The sequence below is a fragment of the Periplaneta americana genome, chromosome 9, assembly GCF_040183065.1.
Source record: "Periplaneta americana isolate PAMFEO1 chromosome 9, P.americana_PAMFEO1_priV1, whole genome shotgun sequence".
Classification (NCBI taxonomy): Eukaryota; Metazoa; Arthropoda; class Insecta; order Blattodea; family Blattidae; genus Periplaneta; species Periplaneta americana.
In genome coordinates this window covers 174,311,578-174,331,866 of record NC_091125.1, presented here as the reverse complement: position 1 = coordinate 174,331,866, position 20,289 = coordinate 174,311,578, and the positions used below count along the sequence as shown (strand labels likewise).

General features: G+C 36.8%; 1 protein-coding gene across 1 annotated transcript in view; it reads right to left on the bottom strand.

Annotated features, from left to right (window-relative positions):
• The window catches only part of cysu (Curly Su), a 207,826-nt gene that overhangs the window by 187,178 nt on the left and 359 nt on the right, over nucleotides 1-20,289 (bottom strand). The gene's annotated exons all lie outside the window — the stretch shown is intronic.

The following is a 20,289-nucleotide window of genomic DNA, read 5'->3' as shown; positions in this document are numbered from 1 at the left end:
TCCTAATTATGTCAGGTGAAGAATACAATGCGTGCAGTTCTGTGTTGTGTAACTTTCTCCATTGTCCTGTATTTTCATCCCTCTTAGCCCCATATATTTTCCTAAGCACCTTATTCTCAAACATCCTTAACCTATGTTCCTCTCTCAAATTGAGAGTCCAAGTTTCACAACCATACAGAACAACCGGTAATATAACTGTTTTATAAATTCTAACTTTCAGACTTTTTGACAGCAGACTGGATGATAAAAGCTTCTCAACCGAATAATAACAGGTATTTCCCATATTTATTCTGTGTTTAATTTCCTCCCGAGTATCATTTATATTTGTTACTGTTGCTCCAAGATATTTGAACTTCTCCACCTCTTCAAAAAGATAAATTTCCAATTTTTATATTTCCATTTCGTACAATATTCTCGTCACGAGACATAATCATATACTTTGTCTTTTAGGGATTTACTTCTAAACCTATCTCTTTACTTGCTTCAAATAAAATTCCTGATATAAATAATGAAATAGATAAAAGAAATAAAATATAACAAAACCAATGAAATTATCAAATTACATTTTGGGAAGCATGTCCACAGATACAAAATTACAATAATTGCATAATATTATGATATCAGAATCTTCCGTGAGGTAGTAGTGAAAGCTGGATACGTAGGGCTATTGCAAATATAAATCCGAACTACAAGCAGCTCAAACGAGATTTTTACGTCCGCTTTTAGGTTTAAACAGACTCGGTTAGAAGAGAAATACAGAAATTCGAAAGCAATTATAAGTTCAAACATACTTATTTATGGCTCTTAAGGAACTCGGAGATTCATTGCCGTCCTCACATAAGCACGCCATCGGTCCGTATCCTGAGCAACATTAACCCAGTCTCTGCCATAATATCCCACCTCCCTCAAATTCATTTTAATATTATCCTCCCATCTACGTCTCGGCCCCCCAAAGGTTTTTTTTTCCCTCCGGCCTCCCAACTAACACAGTCGAAAGCTTGTCAGCGTTTCATCGAAGTGAAGTTTATACTAACATGAACAATTACGATGATTGTACAGTTGTCTCCTTCGGACATCTGCCTCTTACTTCGCATTTGCGGTGTCATGACTTTTGCAAATCGCAGTGTACGTCCATCTTCCGCGGCAGAAGCAACTCGGGGATTGAGCGTTATCTGGTGCTGATCTTCACAGAGGACGAGTGAAGCAGCTCTAATAGGAGAAAGGCTTCTGGAGCACAATTAGATCCGGTGCAGCGAGCATCTCCTCCGAAATCGGCTGCAGGCGGCAGAATAAGTTCCACTTTCCACTCGCAGGCTGCCAACTTTTAGCACCTCGGATTACGTAAAATTGAGCTTCGTTAAATTATTCTACGAGGTGAGCTTCAGTTAGGTTCGTTCCGAGAAATATACAGTTATACGAATTATGCATAGACTACTAAGCTTGCCGTGAGAGTCAAGGCTCGCGGGTTCAAAACTGGTAGGGGACGAAGAAATTCCTTGACATTAGAGCAGCTGTGGCGAAAATGCGACTCAAGAGCACATTGTGACTCGCAATGATAGCTGTGCATTTCTCTTATTTCCTATCTTCCCCAACCCCCACCCTCTCACTCACTGGAGTCAAACTCCGTTCCATTTGTATTTGTCTCTGACCTGCGAGTGGCGTATCATCCAATGTCTCTCTCAAAACCATGTACCTCTACATAAACGAAAGTTTCAAGTAGGATGGGAGGACGCATTTTTTGCTGCCAATATGATGAGACTATTAAATGTATGATTTGTGCACAAGTATTACGAGGAAAACGGTTACATAACATAAAACGGCATTATAGGCCTACTACATGTTACTGATGACACATTAAAAAGTTAAGTGTTGTTATTATTATTATTATTATTATTATTATTATTATTGTTATTATTATTATGATTATTATTATGATTATCATCATCATCATCATCATCTCTGTACGTCGACCTTTTTTCAGCAGATATACGAATAATGCGGTTAGATCTTCAATTTAAACTCATAGATTTACAATATGATGTTAAATGAAAGCTAGATGTAAGGACTTGATAAATGTTGTACTTTTCAAATCTTTGACAAAGAATAAATATCCGAAGTTTCGTTCTTTCGCTTGCTCTTTTGAAGTCACGTTCGCTACAACTTAAGTTTGGGAAAAATTATTTTCAACAACGAAAATAGTAAAAACCAAATTTAGATCACGACTGACAGACAAATACCTTCGTGATCAACTACGACTGGCAGTAAGTGAGATAATTCCTGATTTTGAAACTTTGTCGCAGAGAAATTCTGAAGACAGTTAATTTTAGGTTGTGATATTGTTCATTTCTTTCTTCGTTACACGTACTAAACATTAGTTTGTAGTCTTGTACTGTATAAAATTATATTTAAGTGCTTCCCCTTCGGGTGTCCACCTCCGAACATAGGTGCTATGCACGTTGCAGGTTACAGAGTGGCTCGGCGCACGATCGCATTTTCGCCACGGCTGCATTAGAGTAATGCTAGCGACTCAGTGCAGCGACTGATTGAGATTATCAGTCACTCAGATGCTTCCGGTCCACTGGACCGTTACCATGTCAGCAATGCACTTCAGTAGACGATAAAATCAAATCGCGGCAGGCAGTTAAGGGACACTGGGACTGAATTTTGAAACTTTTAAAGTTTTGATTAATTTCTATCAAATTCGGTGGGTTTGTTGTGTCTGTACTTTTAAATAACAGTACCAAATTTCATAAAGTTTCATTCATTAGTTTCTTAGATATTAATTTTCACGTATTTTAATAATATTAAATTAAGCGTAAATTCAAAACGTCTCTGACGGCTTCAGAATTGATTTTGCTTTTAAAAATCTTCTGTGAAGGATTTACATTTCATGGTAAAGACATGTGCGCATGGATTTTTAAATTCTAGAACTGGTTCATGAGATAAAAATTTTCTTACAAATCATAATTTTTGCTTTATAATTTTCTTTAATTTTTAGAAGTTAACTTCGATTTGAGTCCACAGCAATTATAAGACATTGTGACGGAAACAGAAATGTGAAGGAGTTTCAGTTTCTTTGCCACATCTGCGACAAGGGGCACGAAGGTCAGTTGTGCCCTGCTGACCATCCCAATCCCATCGTGAGAGGGCTCTTGCTGTTTCTGTTTCGCTACGAACTACACAGGAGGATGCAAAGTTTCCTCACGTAGAGAAAAAGCTCGCAACTGAAGAATATGCAGGGAAATGTTACGTCATCTTTCTAGTAATCCTGTAAGATCACTAAATTTCCCAATCAGATTATCTGATCCCGAGATTAAAGTACGCATAGGCATAAAACATTGAATTCGGAAGCGAATTGGAAGTGGCAGTGAATTGTATTTTCATTGTAGGCACCTGTCCTTGTCCAATCATCTCGCGTTGAAACTTCATTAGCACTTCAAAAAGTGAGAGCATCTCGAGGCAGCTGGCGACCCAGAGAGATTCGCTGATATTTGAATGACAAAGCGGTTGTGAGGCAGCTTCTCTCCCACCTCGAGCACCGTGCTTCACTGCTGAATGTTTGGAGCTTTCATCAGTGATCAGTAAAACAGCGTAGTGCACAAATATGATGAAATATTGATCAGTAAACAGCTGAGCGAATGGTTAAAATTAAAGAGGCGAAAAAATATCTTAGATGTGATACGAGTATTAGTACGTATTCTTATGTTTCGGAGTTAATGCGAGCGCTTACAACTTGAGTCTAGGTAAGCACAGCTGATATGTCTGTCATATTGCAACTGTAAACGTATTAAAAGGTGATGATCGGCCAACCGAAGTATAATTATTGTAATTATTTGTAATTATGTATGGAATTATAGGATGGGATAGCTCATTTAAATCCAATTTAATCCATTTTATTTATTACAGAAGGAAATAATTAAAATATGTCTTCATAAACCTATTGATTTTCCATCTCAAAATTTGTTTTTAGACTTTAATGTGCTTAACGTAAGATAAATTTATTATATTGTATTAATAAAATTCATACATAAAAATCGAAATAGTTTTGAATTGTATTCTCATAGTAATGAAACAAAAGGTATGGATTCTTTAAGATTGCAACACTGCAACACTGTTACAGTATTTAATCATAGTAGTAATTTAGGCCCAAGAATATATAACAAATTTATATTTAAATATCCTAATCTTGTCAATTCTAATAGTTCTAGTATTAAATTTTGAAAGTTATGTATGGATTTTATAAAAATTGAAAAATTGTCAATTTAAATTTATGTACTATAATTGCATAGTAGACATAAGACAAATTGTATTGTAAATTATTAATTTCAATTCAGGAATCCGCCCCTGAGCACGAGTTCTACTCTTTCAGGGGTGACTAAAGTTTTTCTGTATATATTATATTTTATGTTACAATTATTAGGAAAATAATAAATAAATAGAATAAAACTGGCCGGCCGTATAATACATGAATGCGTGGAAACGGTTTATATTTAGTATCATTGACGCTAGCGTCTTTTTATGTATTCTTACAAATCAATATATTCGTTAGCAGTCCTTAAAGGTTTTCAGACTTATCACTGGATTAGAGGTTCACGGGTTGACTCCTAGCTGATGACGCTAGAATTTTTGAAGTGGAAGACTCTAGTGGAATTACTGCACATTTTCTCGCCCAGAATTGTTGCCTTGCGGACAGACATCTTTGAGACTGCAAATCTTAAAAATATAGAAACTATTGCTATAGAGAATTCGTTGTTAAAAGAAGGTCGCGGAACTCCAAGTCCTCCAGCTGGCTCACTGTACAAGTTACGTACTCACACAACAGTGGCGTCTGATAATAAGAAACGACTGGACACAGTATATCGTGTCTCTTTTTCCAAAGTGGTTGAGGGGAAGAACGTCACTCATTCCGACGTTCGTACGTTTTTAAAGACTAGGGGGAAACTGTTCTACTGTCTTCTACTGGCTGTTATCGTAGTGCGCAAACTCGTTAAGAGATGTACACCATTTCACACAAAACAATACCATTTCTTCGGTTAGAAAAAAATGACACACTTTTCAGTGTTGTTACACGTGCTAAGCAACGGATTTCATAGAAAAGTGGTCTAATTGTTCACTTTTTATTCCGATAGAATGCCTGTGTGTTTATAGTGTACCACTAATCTAGAACCGAAAGAGAGAGTTTGGAATTGTTTAATATTGTTTATCCATAACCATAACGAAAAACATGCCTTTACTAAATACTTTTGCGTTTGTAAAGTAGGCTTTTATTCAACATTACTTTATTCCACTAGTGAGATGAACTTTATCTCACAGTTCATTAGTATTTTCCTAGTACCCGGGCACACACGTATACTTTTCCATTCAACAATTCTCAAGAAGTTAATATGCTCGTATTAGTTACTAGATGTCACTACATATACTTCTTTATTACCATTTCTTAAATATTCATACACTCAATCTCATTCTTTTTCTCTATCTACTACGTCGTAAGTTGTGCATTGCATCCATATCTAATATGTATTTTTTTTTTTTTAATTTTGTAATAATTTACCTTTTGGGATGCGAGGAGACTTGAACTTGCGAAGTTGGGTTCATAGGATTTTATATTTTATAACAACACGCGTTAGCCAACTGAGCTAAACAGACACGATGATTAATTAAGTTTTAATATTCCTCTTAAGTTTACAGAAGTAAAATGTGAAATTATTTTAACTACATTAGTCCCGTGAACACTTCTAAATAATCCCTGAAACTTCAAAAAGATGAAAATACACTTTTGAAATGAAAAAAAATATTAAAATTATATAATTAATTATAATTTGTTATTTATCTAACGCCTTAGACACCATTCTTCACTAATCATGGCCTCCTACATCATGACCTACCTAGTAAAAGTATCGATTCTAAAATCCATGCCATGATATGTGATTATATGAGGACCTATTTTCAACATATTTTCTTTTATAAAACAAAATTTTTCGTTATGGTCATGGATAAAATTACGTATGGTACTTGTGAGCGTGATCTTCATTGCGTTCGTGTAATTTAAGCACTCCCGCAATAAAGATTCACTTACCTCACAAGTACCATAAATAACTATTGTATATATTTAAGTTCAGAGACTTGTCATTTGCAATCGAGAAGATAACATTATTAAAGTGAAAGGTATAATAGCCTCTCATTGGAGGAGAAGTACTCGTGGCTAGTGTTGTAAAGCTTTGGCAGGTTACGGCATTACAGTGTAGAATACGGCAGTTTTCCTAGAATACTATGCAACCATAGATACACGAAGATTCTATTACGACAGGCGACGTTATCTATCATTTCTATTAAAATGACTGTAAGCGTATAGTAAGCAGATTCTGAAGCATAGGGACGGCTTCGTGACTACAGGTACGAGATCTCACCCTGAGCGCAGGAATTTGACCTCAAACAGCTTTAATACTTCACTGCAGTAAAGAATGTATGGAATTCATATAGTTCCAGAAGTTACGTGAGTGAGTGTACAGTATACTGAGAGTTTCTATAGGAAAACACATTGGTGTTCCCTTGTTAGAAAGAGATTTAATTAGAAATGAGATAGCAACGTTAAAGATTTAAATTGATAGGGTCGTCACGAAAGTCTTGTGTTGGGTTGTGTAATTTTCCTTGTTAGAGAGGATTTTATTTTACTTTCAGTCTCAGCTGTATCATTTTATTTCATGTTCAAATTAACTTAATTATAATTTGAATTTATAGTCCAGTTGAATTACTTGCATTTTTGAAGTAATTTAAGTTCGTGCGGGGTTACTTTAACTTTATTGTGTATGCTTACGTCATTTCCTCAATAAATTTGTAATTACTGATAGAAAAATGTCTGTGATCGGTGATTATTTAAGTGAAGTTTGTGGCGTAAGCAGAATTATTTAAATTGTTTAAAATTTACATTATCGATATTTTAAATATTGTGTATTATTATTATCATTATTGTTACTATTTAAAATATGAATTGGTAAATGCACAAAACGTTAAACGAATATTTCGCAATAAAGTCAGAACTCAAACTAACGAATGGGTGAATACCCTCTTATAGTGAGTTTAAAATCGACAATGCACAATACTTAACTTCTGCACTGCAGAACTGTCAAAACAAACTTTTCAATACCTATGTTTCACAACAAGTTAAATTTCATGTTGTGTCGGCTTCATTATATTACAAGGTCGGTACTAGGCTTTTTAATAGTTTTATTTTCCCTGGCAGAGTTAAGGCCATCAGGCCTTCTCTTCCACTCAACCAGGATCAAATCACATACAGAAAAAATACATACCGGTATACAAATATGAACTTAAAAATAATAATAAACATAATTAAGTAAAAAAGAGAGATTGAATACCTATACACAATCAGTATTAACTTTGAAATAACAATAATAAAAAAATATACATTTAATTAAAAAAGAGACGGAATACGTAATCACAAACAGTCTCATAGCATTGTTATAATTCGAACGTGCCGCAGCACCAAGCACAGGGATTATATTGAAGGAGGGTTAGGAGGACTATGCCTTATGTCGATGTAGATTTTGTTACTCTGACAGTGAAAAATTAGAGAAGGGAAAACGATTATGGATAAAAAAAATATTCAAATCTAAGTATGTAATTTTTGTAAACAGTTCAAGGGGGGGGTGGTTCAAACCCGGTAACCTCCCCTGAAGTGAAGTAACGCAAATTCTTTCCGTATGTCTGTAACTTCTAGTTAAATACCTATTTGATATCTCACACACATGTCCAAATTACCACGCACCCCAATTATAACACTGATAACCAGCTTACAGCTCTACCTGAGTATGCTGCAATGGCATTTCTTTGCTTGTTGGAAGATTCCTTAACCTTTAAGTAAAAAAATATATACAGTAGAACTTGGTTATAACGACATCCAAGGGACCTTGAGAATTATGTTGTTATAAACGAGTGTCGTAGTAACCGAGATTCATATTATCAGTCTAGTGAGGTAGGAAATGAAAAATAACAAACTTAATTAGGCTTATTTTAGATTTATGTATTCACTTTTAAGCATACCATGAACACAATAAAATACACGTACAATTATAAATACAGTATGCTGTATTAAAACAGTTTGTTCATTACTCATCAAACTTATTTACTGAGGAGTGAAGTAATCAGTCATTTTACTCTGTTGTCTCCTACTTGCCCAATATACACTTTCTGAATTAAATTCTGTGTTCATTATTTCAGTTGCAATTTCACTGCTCCCTCTTCTAGCTTCATACTCCCTCCTCTGGCTTTGTATTGTATTGTATTGTATTGTATTGTATTTATTAACATTCCATGGTATTCATACATTGCTTACAGCTAGAATATGGAACAAGTCAAAAAACTTAATACTATTATAAAATCTTAATTTATAGTCACAGTCTAGATGAAATATATACAGACGAGATTTACAATATAGTCTACTAGTACAACACAAAGTTTTAGTATCAATTTCATGAAGCGTTATTGAATGTCATGAATTCACCTACAGAATAGAAGGCGTGAGAAATTAGGTACTTCTTTAATTTGGCCCTAAATAATTTTATGTTTTGAGTTTCATTTTTTATATCGATAGGGAGGCTATTAAAAATTTTTACTGCCATATAACGCACTCCTTTTTGATAGCACGATAGACTTGCCGATGGAGTATGAAAGTCATTTTTTGACGTGTATTTACAGTATGCTATGAACTGTTGAATTAGTTACAAAGTTTTCACGATTACATACGAGGAAGACTATTCATAGAAATGTTCACAATTCTAATGGCTTCTAAAGCGTCACTCACTTCTTTTAGTGGCCATACTGCGTTAAAATGCGTGCACTTAGTGAAAACTTCCTGTCGAAACTGACCGCATGCAGGTACCATTAATACCGCATGAATTCGGGCAGGTTGCAATGGGATGGGGAATCTGCCTGCATTCCAGAGGTCTATGATAGAAGGGAACAGTAAAGGATTTGTTAGATTTCAGCAAAATATTTCTTAAAATACTTTGGTTCTTAGAAAATTGTATTCCAAACTGAGGTTGAAAATGACGTTATATGCGAGGTAGACGCATATACGTTTGTAGTATTAAGCAAGGTAGAAAAGGATATGTCTTATGGGGAATTAATTGGGACCACAGAATATTTGACGTTATAGGCGAGGTGTCGCACAAAACGAGGTCGCTATAACCAAGTTCTACTGACTTAGATTCCTATGCTTGCTTTGAAGTTTCTTTCAATGCTATCAATTCTTTGACGATTTGTACCGTAGAATATTCTACTAAAACTACCGGACAAGTATTATATTACGCCGCAACGGATAATTTAACCATTTTGTGTGCCCTCATTTCACAATTCACACCGATCTGCAGGCAGCACATGTGTCTGTCATGTGTGATCCTGAACGTAAGGCCTACAGAGAATCAACGAACGGCGAGCGCTTGTTTGTAAATATACGTAGAAAGGAAACAATATTTGGTGACACAGAACTGCAGCTCTCAAGTCGAAACTGTATGGCCGTTACCAAGACCCTCGAACGCTAGGAGTCATCCTTGTGTAATGAAAGCAGAACAATACCTTCACTTTCTAGAGATGCTTTGTTCATCTTGTGCAAGTGTAGCATTACTTGCTCTCTTTAACAGAGTGGGAGGGACGTGACGTGTCCCAGCATCCGGCTTAACAGAACTGCTGGGAGTAGCGCTGTTCCCTTTGTCATTATTCCATCATCGCGGCTAATCTCTATGCTTTCAATCGTGGTGACTTGGGTTCGATCCCCGTCTGAGCCATGAAGGAATTTTGGAGGACAAAGCGGGAGCGAGGGGTTTTTCCTCGGGGTTCTCCCGGTTCCCTTCACCATTATCATCATTCCAGCAGCAATCATCCTCACTCTGCGAGGTTCCGAGCCAAGCTTCGTGTATTATATTATTCCACCATTGCTCTGTTCGCTGTGATGTAATGTTGTTATCCACTTAAACATGTGCAGATTGCTGTTCCGAGATATATAGATTAAACTGCATCGTCCCAGATTTGTGAACGAAATTGTGTAAATTTAACTGTGATTTCAAGTGGGGAAAGTAATAGAAACATCTGTATGTATGATAAAATTACTATACAGATATCCTACTTACTTTTGGCTTTTAGAGAACCTGCAGGTTCATTGCCGCCCTCACATAAGCCCGCCATCGGTCCCTATCCTGAGCAAGATTAATCCTATCTCTACCATCATATTCCACCTCTCTCAAATACATTTTAATATTATCCCCCCGTCTACGTCTCGGCTTTCCCATAGATTTAATTTCTTCCGGCCTCCCAACTAACACTCTGTATGCATTTCTGGATTCACCAATACTTGCTACATGCCCTGCCCATCTCAAACGTCTGGATTTAATGTTCCTAATTGCTTGCAGTTCTACGTTGTGTAACTCTCTCCATTATTTTGTAACTTCATCCCTCTTAGCCCCAAATATTTTCCTTAAGCATCTTCTCAAACACCCTTAACCTCTGTTCCTCTCAAAGTGAGAGTTCAAGCTTCACAAGCATACAAACAGCCGGTAATATAACTGTTTGTAAATTCTAACTTTCTTCTTTTTTGAGCAGATTGGAGGACAAAAGCTTCTCAACCGAATACTAAGAGGCATTTCCCATATTTATTAACATATATCTAAATGTACATATTTAGGATGTTCTCCCAGCAGTCAACAGACGTTTGACTAAATGGCCAAATATAAGAAGTAAAAAAATTAAATGATATTTATAGAGCGATTATTGAATCGAAGTTGTTAAATAGAATAGAAATATGAGGAAATGAGATATAGGCCTATCGATGGTATAAAATCCAAATTTTTATAAAAAATTAGATACGGTACGCTATTCCAAGAAATTTCTCAAACATGGCTGCTAGAGTTGAAATGGGTATGGATACTGCGATGGGGACTATTTTAGTTAAGAAAATAAAATAATTAAGTAATATTATGGAGAAATGGGAAACTGATATCGAGAGAAATGTAATATAGAATTTCTGCAAGCCGTGAAAATAAGGTAAAATTTGAGAAGAGAATTATAGTACAATATAAGCAGATTATATCGAAGTTGGGTATCAAAAGAAATCGGTTCATTGAACATAAGTTGAATATGTAAAATCATAAATGAGATGGCGAGGCACGTGATGGTAATTTAAGATCATTAAGAGAAATGAAAATCTTTTATTAACAAGAAGAAGAAGAAGCAGAAGAGAAAAAACTATTGACGGTTTAGAAAAGAGAGTGTTTAAAGTTATAGTCCCGTCGCTCTTATTTCCGGCAGCCAATCACGTTGCAAATCGGCTGCATTTAAACGTGTGCGTCTTGTGATTAGCTGATGATGACGTTATGCATTTCCTAAGACTCGATAAATACTTAATATAATCGCCCGCCATTTTGGCTCTTTCGTTGGCGTTCGCAGAAAGCACACGAAGACGTTATTTGCCGCTCAATTATTTGCTGAATTATAGTGCGTTTGATTTATCATCATAGGAGCTACGACATGATAATGTTTAACGGTGTGGCAAATAGATTCCTCGTCTGATAGCTCGGCAACGAAAGAACAAAAATGGTGAACGATACTACCTACCTAGACTTTATAGAGCCTTCACTTTCTAAGGCGTAAGCAAAGAGGAGGAATCACGCCGGGAATAACAGCGTGGCGATTGTAGTATATAAATCAGCTTGCTGCTCATGTGTTTGAAAAGCTCGGCGCCATTCTCTGTATCCGATTATCCAAGATTGGCGGATGTTCTGGTTGTCTTCGCCCTCGTGCCGTGACCCTGAGAGCGGACTCGACTTGGGATTGAAATGTAAGGACAGAGTGAAAGGTGTTTACCGGCCTTTCCCCTATTCTCGTCGTTGACACGTCTGATCTTAAAATATTACAGTTCGTGCTAGAACGCTTCCCTGTTTAAATATTTATTTGCATTTCCTGTCCCATTCCTTTAGCGAAAACTTTACACAGTGAAAATCTTATTAAAAGAACCAGGCTGTCTAAAATAGTGGGCTGCAAGTAGCGAGGGAAACTATGGTTATGTTATAATGTTGCCAATTTGAGATGTAGGCCTATTTACAGAGCTCTGCAGTAGAAAGGAGCAGCTTGACGGATGTGACTGTTCTCCTGCTGCCTCACCCACGCTCTGTGCTCGTATGATCCTTCGACGGGTTGCTTCCGAAACAACTTTCATCCTCTGCATATATGTACAGTGATTAAGTACTGTCACTCGACTTCTGTATGGTTTGAACAAACACTTCTTTATGTACAGGGACATCATTTTATTTTTACTGCCATTTTTAGTATTAACCTGGCTATACCTTTAAAGAACCGGAAACACAGATTGCTACCCCCTTCCACGACTGGAGTTCGATGATACTGGCGTAAAATACAAACAAATCACTTTACTACATACAGGAGGGAAGAAAAGTAGTTCATCCATTTACGTAAAGTAGGAAATATCGCGATTTTGAGTGTGATAATTTTCATTAAGTTTTGTTTCATCAAAATACAGTACAGTATTAACAATGAGTGTTTTTACTCACGAACTGAGCTGTCCATGTGGACGTATTCATTATGCAGTGTATATTATACTGTCTACAGCACATTAGCGTACAATATAGAGAATGAAGTTAAATTGAAAAATAATCATAATATGGATATTTAAACACATTTTTGAAAATGGTGGCCGTTCATTTCGATACAGGCTTCAGTTCTAATGTGCATATTATCGTACTATAGAATATTGCATCTAATTCAAATTACCAGTTTCGTCTTTCATACTTAGTAACTCATGTTGAAATAATTCTGTACCTACTCTATAAAAGAGTACCTTACGTACTGTAAATTCAATCTTCACTTCTGTCCGATCCGAAACGATAAAATTACTCAGACATGCTATCTACTGTCCGTCCAAGTGATTATGTCGCACGATCGTAGAAAGGGGGGGAATTACGTGATAGTTAACTACTTAACGAGGCCATTTTATTTAAGTTATTTTAAACAGTTGCATAATATTACATAGACATCCAATTCATTCCTAACAGAAATTAATGTTTTCAGAAAAGAGCTAAGAAAGCCCAGCTACTAGTCTTTACAGTGGAGCGAGCAGAAGCAGTTGGGGGATATCGGGATGCGACGTAGGCTAACGGACGACAGTACCTGTGCGAAAATATGATTCAATATTGGAAGTTTTCGTCACTGGAAAACGCGAACATATTTCTGAAACGTACTATGATCACTAACTCAGTACTGCGGCCTTGGTTCTGTGTGGAAGACAGTTGGAACTTCGTTAGTAGAAGGGGTGGGAGTGAAGTACATTCAAAAACTCAGGTACAACAAAAATTGAAGTAAAAATAAAATGATGTCCCTGTATTATCATGTCTGCGTCGTTATTTCGATTCAGTTTAGTGTGTAACATAATGTTTGCATTAAACAGCGCTACAACTGAACATTTTATTAGTATTGCACAGAATAAAACGTCAATAAAAGCCACGCCAATACGAAATAATGGTTTATCATGTAATACTTAAAGTAAAATAGGTACTTATAAACGTTGTAAGTAATTTATTTCGGTTGGTTCCGCTTATCCGAACTCTTTCAGAACATGTCGCACAACTGGCACTTACCATCGAAAGTGTTACTATTTTTTAATAATCTTCACACGAACGCAGCATAGCAGCTTAAATCGAAAGTGAATTTAGGATTGAACAACACTGACGGTACAGCTCATTGATGGCAACCATAAATATCAACAAGTAACGTCTGTGTTCAACTGATTTTCGGATAACCTAGCTTATCATTTCTACGGTGCATTGGTGCGAGTTATATGTGAGAAAATGTGTTACGTACGATCGCCAATATTCCTTCTAAGACTATAATTATTAGAATAATTATACATGATGTGTGTGCAGTTTGAGAATATGAATAAAAATATTGCAATTCAAAATGTATAACTTAATTACGAATATCTTTGAATTCATTCAATCAGGATACCTAAAACTGCAGCAACGAGATAATTAAATAGGCCTACTGTACATGTCCAGGAATTGACGAAATTGTGAGAAGGTAGTAAATTTAATTAAACAACGTGATCTTTATTACTTTTAGAGTGTTTAATTTTTTTCTCATGAAGTGCTTTATAACTGTAGAAAATTTTAAAATATTATCTGCAATGCTTCATTGCGAGAAATAGGCTATCTAGGCCTATTTTAGTTCTGTTTTTGGGGGAGAAAACATATAAGAAACAACTCTTATTACAGTAAGTTAAGCAAGATTTTAAAGTAAGGAGATATTCGCGAACTTAATAAAACTAAATAGAAAATTCTAATAATAATAATTTATTTATTTAATCTGGCAGAGCTAAGGCCAGTAGGCCTTCTCTTCCGCCCAGCCAGACTATTTTGTTTTGTGGACGTCCTGTTCGTTAAGAAATACGTAGTTCAGTTAGGAAGCTTAATGTTTTATTAAAGTAAACTACGTAAATGCCCAAATGCAGCTGTTAAATTAATATAAACTATTAAGCACAAAGAATTACTGTAACGCTTCCCACATGTCTAATAAAATGGAGAAAAATTAAGAACTTGTCTATTTTTTCCTTTTATGGGAACTAAAAAATCGTCCTTTTTTAAACCAGCAGTAGCCGTAATCAGTGATCGTCCATTCCCGCGGATCCCATCTTCCTTGATACCGTTGCTATATTGTAGCGATACCTGGTAAAATCGCTCCAGCCTACGCATCCTTTACAGCCCCAAATTGTTCAGAAAGAAGAAGTCCAAATGCGAATACAAAAAGTGAGTCTTCAGCGACATAAGGCATCCCATATTTTTTATAATTTCTCAGCAAGCCTTTTATTAATGAATGTTATGTTTTATTTAACGACGCTCGCAACTGCAGAGGTTATATCAACGTCGCCGAATGTGCCAGAATTTTGTCCCGCAGGAGTTTTAAGCACACTTAAATGCCATCGACCTGGCCCGGGATCGAAGCCGCAACCTTGGGCATAGAAGGCCAGCGCTATACCAACTCGCCAACCAGGTCGACTACCTTTATTAATTAGTCGTAGTTTTCAGCCCTGTGATTCCCTGAAATTTCTTTGACAACATGTTCAATAGATTTCCTTAGGTTTGAGTATTTAAAATTGTGTCTTTCAAAAGTTTCCTAATTTCTGGATTGTTTTTAAATTTAGCATCACTCAATTTAGGGAACTGTGTCTTTAAGTAGATTACAATACAGTTTTTAATATGTAAAAATCTTGGGTTTTCCAACTGAACAGGAAATACCTAAAACATAAAGCGTGATGGTTTACAAACTTTTTACTGTCATTTCCGTGTTGAACACGCATGAATTAGTTAAGATAAGCTATTTAATCTATATTATGAAATATAAATTGATTAGTGTATTGTTCTCTTCATGAAAACCGGCGTTTAAATGTGGTGCAGTAGCTAGTGATGCATGGAGACTCCTTTTTAACTCTTAATCTGTAAATAGTCTCTCAGGGTGCTATGCATAGACATTTCGCTAGCCCGCGCTACGAGCGTGCAAACTAGCCCCGGCTATCGACTGATTACTTGTACAGGATTCATATAATATCATGTCGCTAACACTGGCTTATGAATACGAAAAACGTTGATCATCCACCGGAAGCCCGCGCTAAAAATGTCTATGAATACGGCCATTAGTGTTTCCCCCATTCGTAAAATTGAATTTAAAAGGAACGAACCTGCTCTATCTGCATTCCGGTATACCTGTAGCCTCCGGTATTAAAAACTTGGATTGAATTGGCAACGGACAGCAGATCTAATTCTGTATACAATAATTGATTGACGTTGAGCATCCCGTCTCCTTTCTTCAGTTCCTTGTGCGTAATCACGGAAAAATGATTGGCTTTGTTTTCGACTGGAGTGCCGTTGTGTATTTTCGATTTAAAATAAAAAACTGTTGACTTTTTTACTAAAACTGTTATATTTCGTGTCCAATTCCGGATGAATTACGTCATATATTCAGAATATAATTACATATTTGCTCTTATATTTCATTTTTAATTTTAAATAAATTTAATTAAATCACAAATTACATTTAAGTTAGACTACATATATATATATATATATATATAATTTCCTCCCAAAAGAAAAATTCTCGTGCTTGGGGCAGATCTAGTTACATAATATATACTTAATACTAGAAGTGATATAGTTGAAGTAGAAATTGAGGAGAAAAAAACCAGTTATAATAATATTTATACGGAAAAATTTAAGTAATGGACATTTTAATTTAAAGAAATATAACTTAATATTCAATTCTCTTACTGAAAATTTTTAAGGTTATTGAATTGTGGATTTATTTTAATAAACTGATTGTATAATCCTGGTCCATAATATGAAAATGAATTTGCCCAGATTCTGTGCTGTATTTTGATTCAAATGAAAGACCTAACATACTATTTCATCTAGCATTATGAAATGTTCGTATGTCATCTTTTTGCTTGCAACGTTTTTTTTTTTTTCACACGAGATAAATTAGAAGACAGGTTTGAACCATATAAATGACACCAATAAGGAAACACTCATGAGACAACTAACCCAAGAGATAATGGGATAGAGTGGCCAGTTCCTTTCCCCCTCCATTGTGTACGTCGCTGACTAGTAACATATTACCCTAATCACACTTCAGACAATTGTTCTTCCTCTGACACATATCGTCGCAGTGAGATGCACTGCCTGGTAATAGATGTACATATCAGCCAGAACCTTTGACAAAAAAAATCTTCATTATTCTTTTCTGAAGTAGAGGCAAAGAAATGGGATTTAACGCTTATGAATGAAGTTTGACGTCTTGTTTGAGAGAAATAGCTGATGCAGAGACAGATTATCCAAAACATTTTAGCGATGCCGAAAACCCACACTTGTCTTGACGATATCTAAAATGGTTATTAGGTAGTTTAACTGCATTATTATTTAGGATACGTTATTATGTTAACTAATATTTCGTTCTGGAATAGCTACAAGATATTCCAAAGCAGAAGTATACATGAAAAATTTGTCTATTTTGAGAGAAATTAAGTTTTAAAACAGTTTTCTGATTCACCTGCAAATTCACAGACACGAGGCATTTCTTCTTAGCCATCGCATTTCTTGTTTAATTTTATCTAGCGTTAAGTTTGTCTTCTGTCACGTTTATATGCCGATATAGGCTACTTAATTTCAGTTACAAATATCTGTAATACGTATTTAACGCCTGCTGTGCCCTGACTGCCTTCGGGTCGCGGTGAGGGTGATTTCGACTGCTCCGACGTTGTCAAGTAATCAGAGCGTAACCGTGGAGCAGTGGGAACACTATCCTGACGAAACTTTCCCAAGCGCTTGATACTCTACATGTTTTATTGACTTCTTGATCTTGGACTGTAGGTCATAGGTTAGCTGTTCTACCTACCTCGCAAATCTAACATATTTCCTGTGTAAAATAACCACCCGAGGAATTGTCACTTGAAAGTGTTCGCACTCACTTCCCATGAACCATCTCTCACGTGCATACGTAATCATTTTTTCACTAGTTGCGTTTTCTATGTGGAGTGTTTCTCACTTTTACAGAATGATCGCTTCTTTTTTTTATAAAACGTTTCGTCCACACCTGTGGAGTAACGGTCAGCGGGTCTGACTGCGAAACCAGGTGGCCCGGGTTCGAATCCCGTTCGGGGCAAGTTAACTGGTTGAGGTTTTTTCCGGGGTTTTCCCTCAACCCAATACGAGCAAATGCTGGGTAACTTTCGGTGCTGGACCCCGGACTCATTTCACCGGCATTATCACCTTCATTTCATTCAGACGCTAAATAACCTAGATGTTGATACAGCGTCGTAAAATAACCCAATAGAATATAAAACGTTTCCGTGCACACGGAACAAAGTAATAACTATTGTTAGCGGCGAACGAAAGTAAAATGTCGCACACTGCGACAGTAGTCAATGAACTCTCTGTACTCCCCTGCTCAGTAGGCTGCCCGCATGCAAACGTTTGTTTGCGGTTTTTGTGCGGTCCTGTCCCTTCACCCACAGAAAAGTCACGACGGAATTATTTTATCTAATGATTAGGAGTAAGCTACTGTGGTTTTCATTTGATTTCTCTTTCTCTTGGAATGCGTTTCAGCGCCCGTTGAACTTTCTATCTCCGTACGTTGTCGAGTGATTACAATGCTTTGGCGTTAGATTAAAATTTTGAAAGTCCACGCCTGGCCGAATGCAATTTTTAAGGTAGATAACGTGGAAGGCGAGCTGTGAAAATCGTGCCTCGGATTTACGGCTCGTCCACACCTGGTCAGCGCGTCTGGCCGCGAAACCAGGTGGCCCGGGTTCGAATCCCTGTTGGGGCAAGTTACCTGGTTGAGGTTTTATCCGGGGGTTTCCTTCAATCCAATACGAGCAAATGCTGGGTAACTTTCGGTGTTGGACCCCGGACTCATTTCACAGGCATTATCACCAATTCATTCAGACGCTAAATAACCTAGATGTTAATACAGCGTCGTAAAATAACCCAATAAAATAAATAAAATTTACGTCTCACGTCAGAGCTCAACTCTGCTATCTTTATTCTCGCCTGTCATACTAGTATTAAAGGAATTGATTCTTGACTTCAGAAATATAATTCTATGTAGTCGGCTGGTAGAAATTGACCGACCGTATTGATTGCTAATATAGCCAACAAACGATGCGATATGCCTCTATTACTACGAGCTGTGAGCTGTTGAATTGCCTTGAATGTAGACTATGTCTGTCTGAATCTTTCGTGAATTCCTGAATAAGCGCGTAGAAAGTACAGGGCTACTACACAACTTCAATTTGAAACAGATTTGTACATAGGCTGTATAAATTGCATGCTTGTAGGTAGGTGATACGACACCCTATTTAAAAAGCACAGGTTGTGTATACAACAAAATTTATATCCTTCCTACTGTATGTGTTCTGTGTTGTCTCAAACTGTAGTCTTGGTTCATGGTGACCACATGAGCTACTTGTAAATGCCTAGTGTTGGTTCACGGCTCTTTGATGACTTTTTATGCAAACAAACTGTTTAAAAACAGCGTGCTAGTACTTTTTTTATTTTATTGGGTTATTTTAAGACACTGTATCAACATCTTAGGTTATTTAGCGTCTGAATGAAATGAAGGTGATAATGCCGGTGAAATGAGTCCGGGGTCCAGCACCGAAAGTTACCCAGCATTTGCTCGTATTGGGTTGAAGGAAAACCCCGGAAAAAACCTCAACCAGGTAACTTGCCCCGACCGGGATTCGAACCTGGGCCACCTGGTTTCGCGGCCAGACGCGCTGACCGTTGGACTGCTAGTACTTCGACGCCAAAAAACGTTGTTATAAAAATCGAGAGAAAAAAAAATATTTGCAATTTTTATCCCTGCTGTAGTTCATGTGAAATTACTTTCATGTGTTAGCGTTCAGCGTTTATAACGAAAACAAGAAGCAGCCTCCGGGTCTACACTCAGCGCGACTTGTGCAGTCCCGACTTCGAAGTGCCGCCGTGAAATGGGTCACAGCCAGGCCGGGCGGTGTGGGTCCTATTTCTGAACAGGAAGTTCGCTAGGCTTGTTCCTTATTCAAACAAAACATGTCCTCTCACCATTATCACCATCATTCCATCTATAGCTACTCCACAATCACCCTCACTCCGCGAGGTTCCGAGCCAGATCTCCAGCACAAACAACAAACTGCTGATAGTTTACACATTCTTGTTCAATAAAGACTAGCATCCAAAGATAATCGCTAGTTCTGATCTTAAATTGAAGTACACTTGTATTTTAACTTTAAGAAATTCAACATTTTGTAAGAATGCAAACGAAAGAGAAACAGAGTCAGTGAAGTTGGGGTGCTTGCATTCTGCGCCGGGAAACACGATTTTGTATCAGGAAGTTCAAATATATGAATGTAATTTAACGTGTTAACTTTAATACAGTCCACACCTGTGGAGTAACGTTAGCGCGTCTGGCCGCGAAACCAGGTGGCCAGGGTTCGATTCCCGGTCGGGGCAAGTTACTTGGTTGAGGTTTTTTTCCGGGGTTTTCCCTCAATCCAATATGAGTAAATGCCGGGTAACTTTCGGTGTTGGACCCCGGATTCATTTCACCGGCATTGTAACATTCATCCCATTCAGATGCTAAATAACCTGAGATGTTGATAAAGCGTCGTAAAATAACCCAATAAAAATAAAAAAAAAACTTTAATACAGAGAATATAACACCAGAAACAGGGCACAGTTT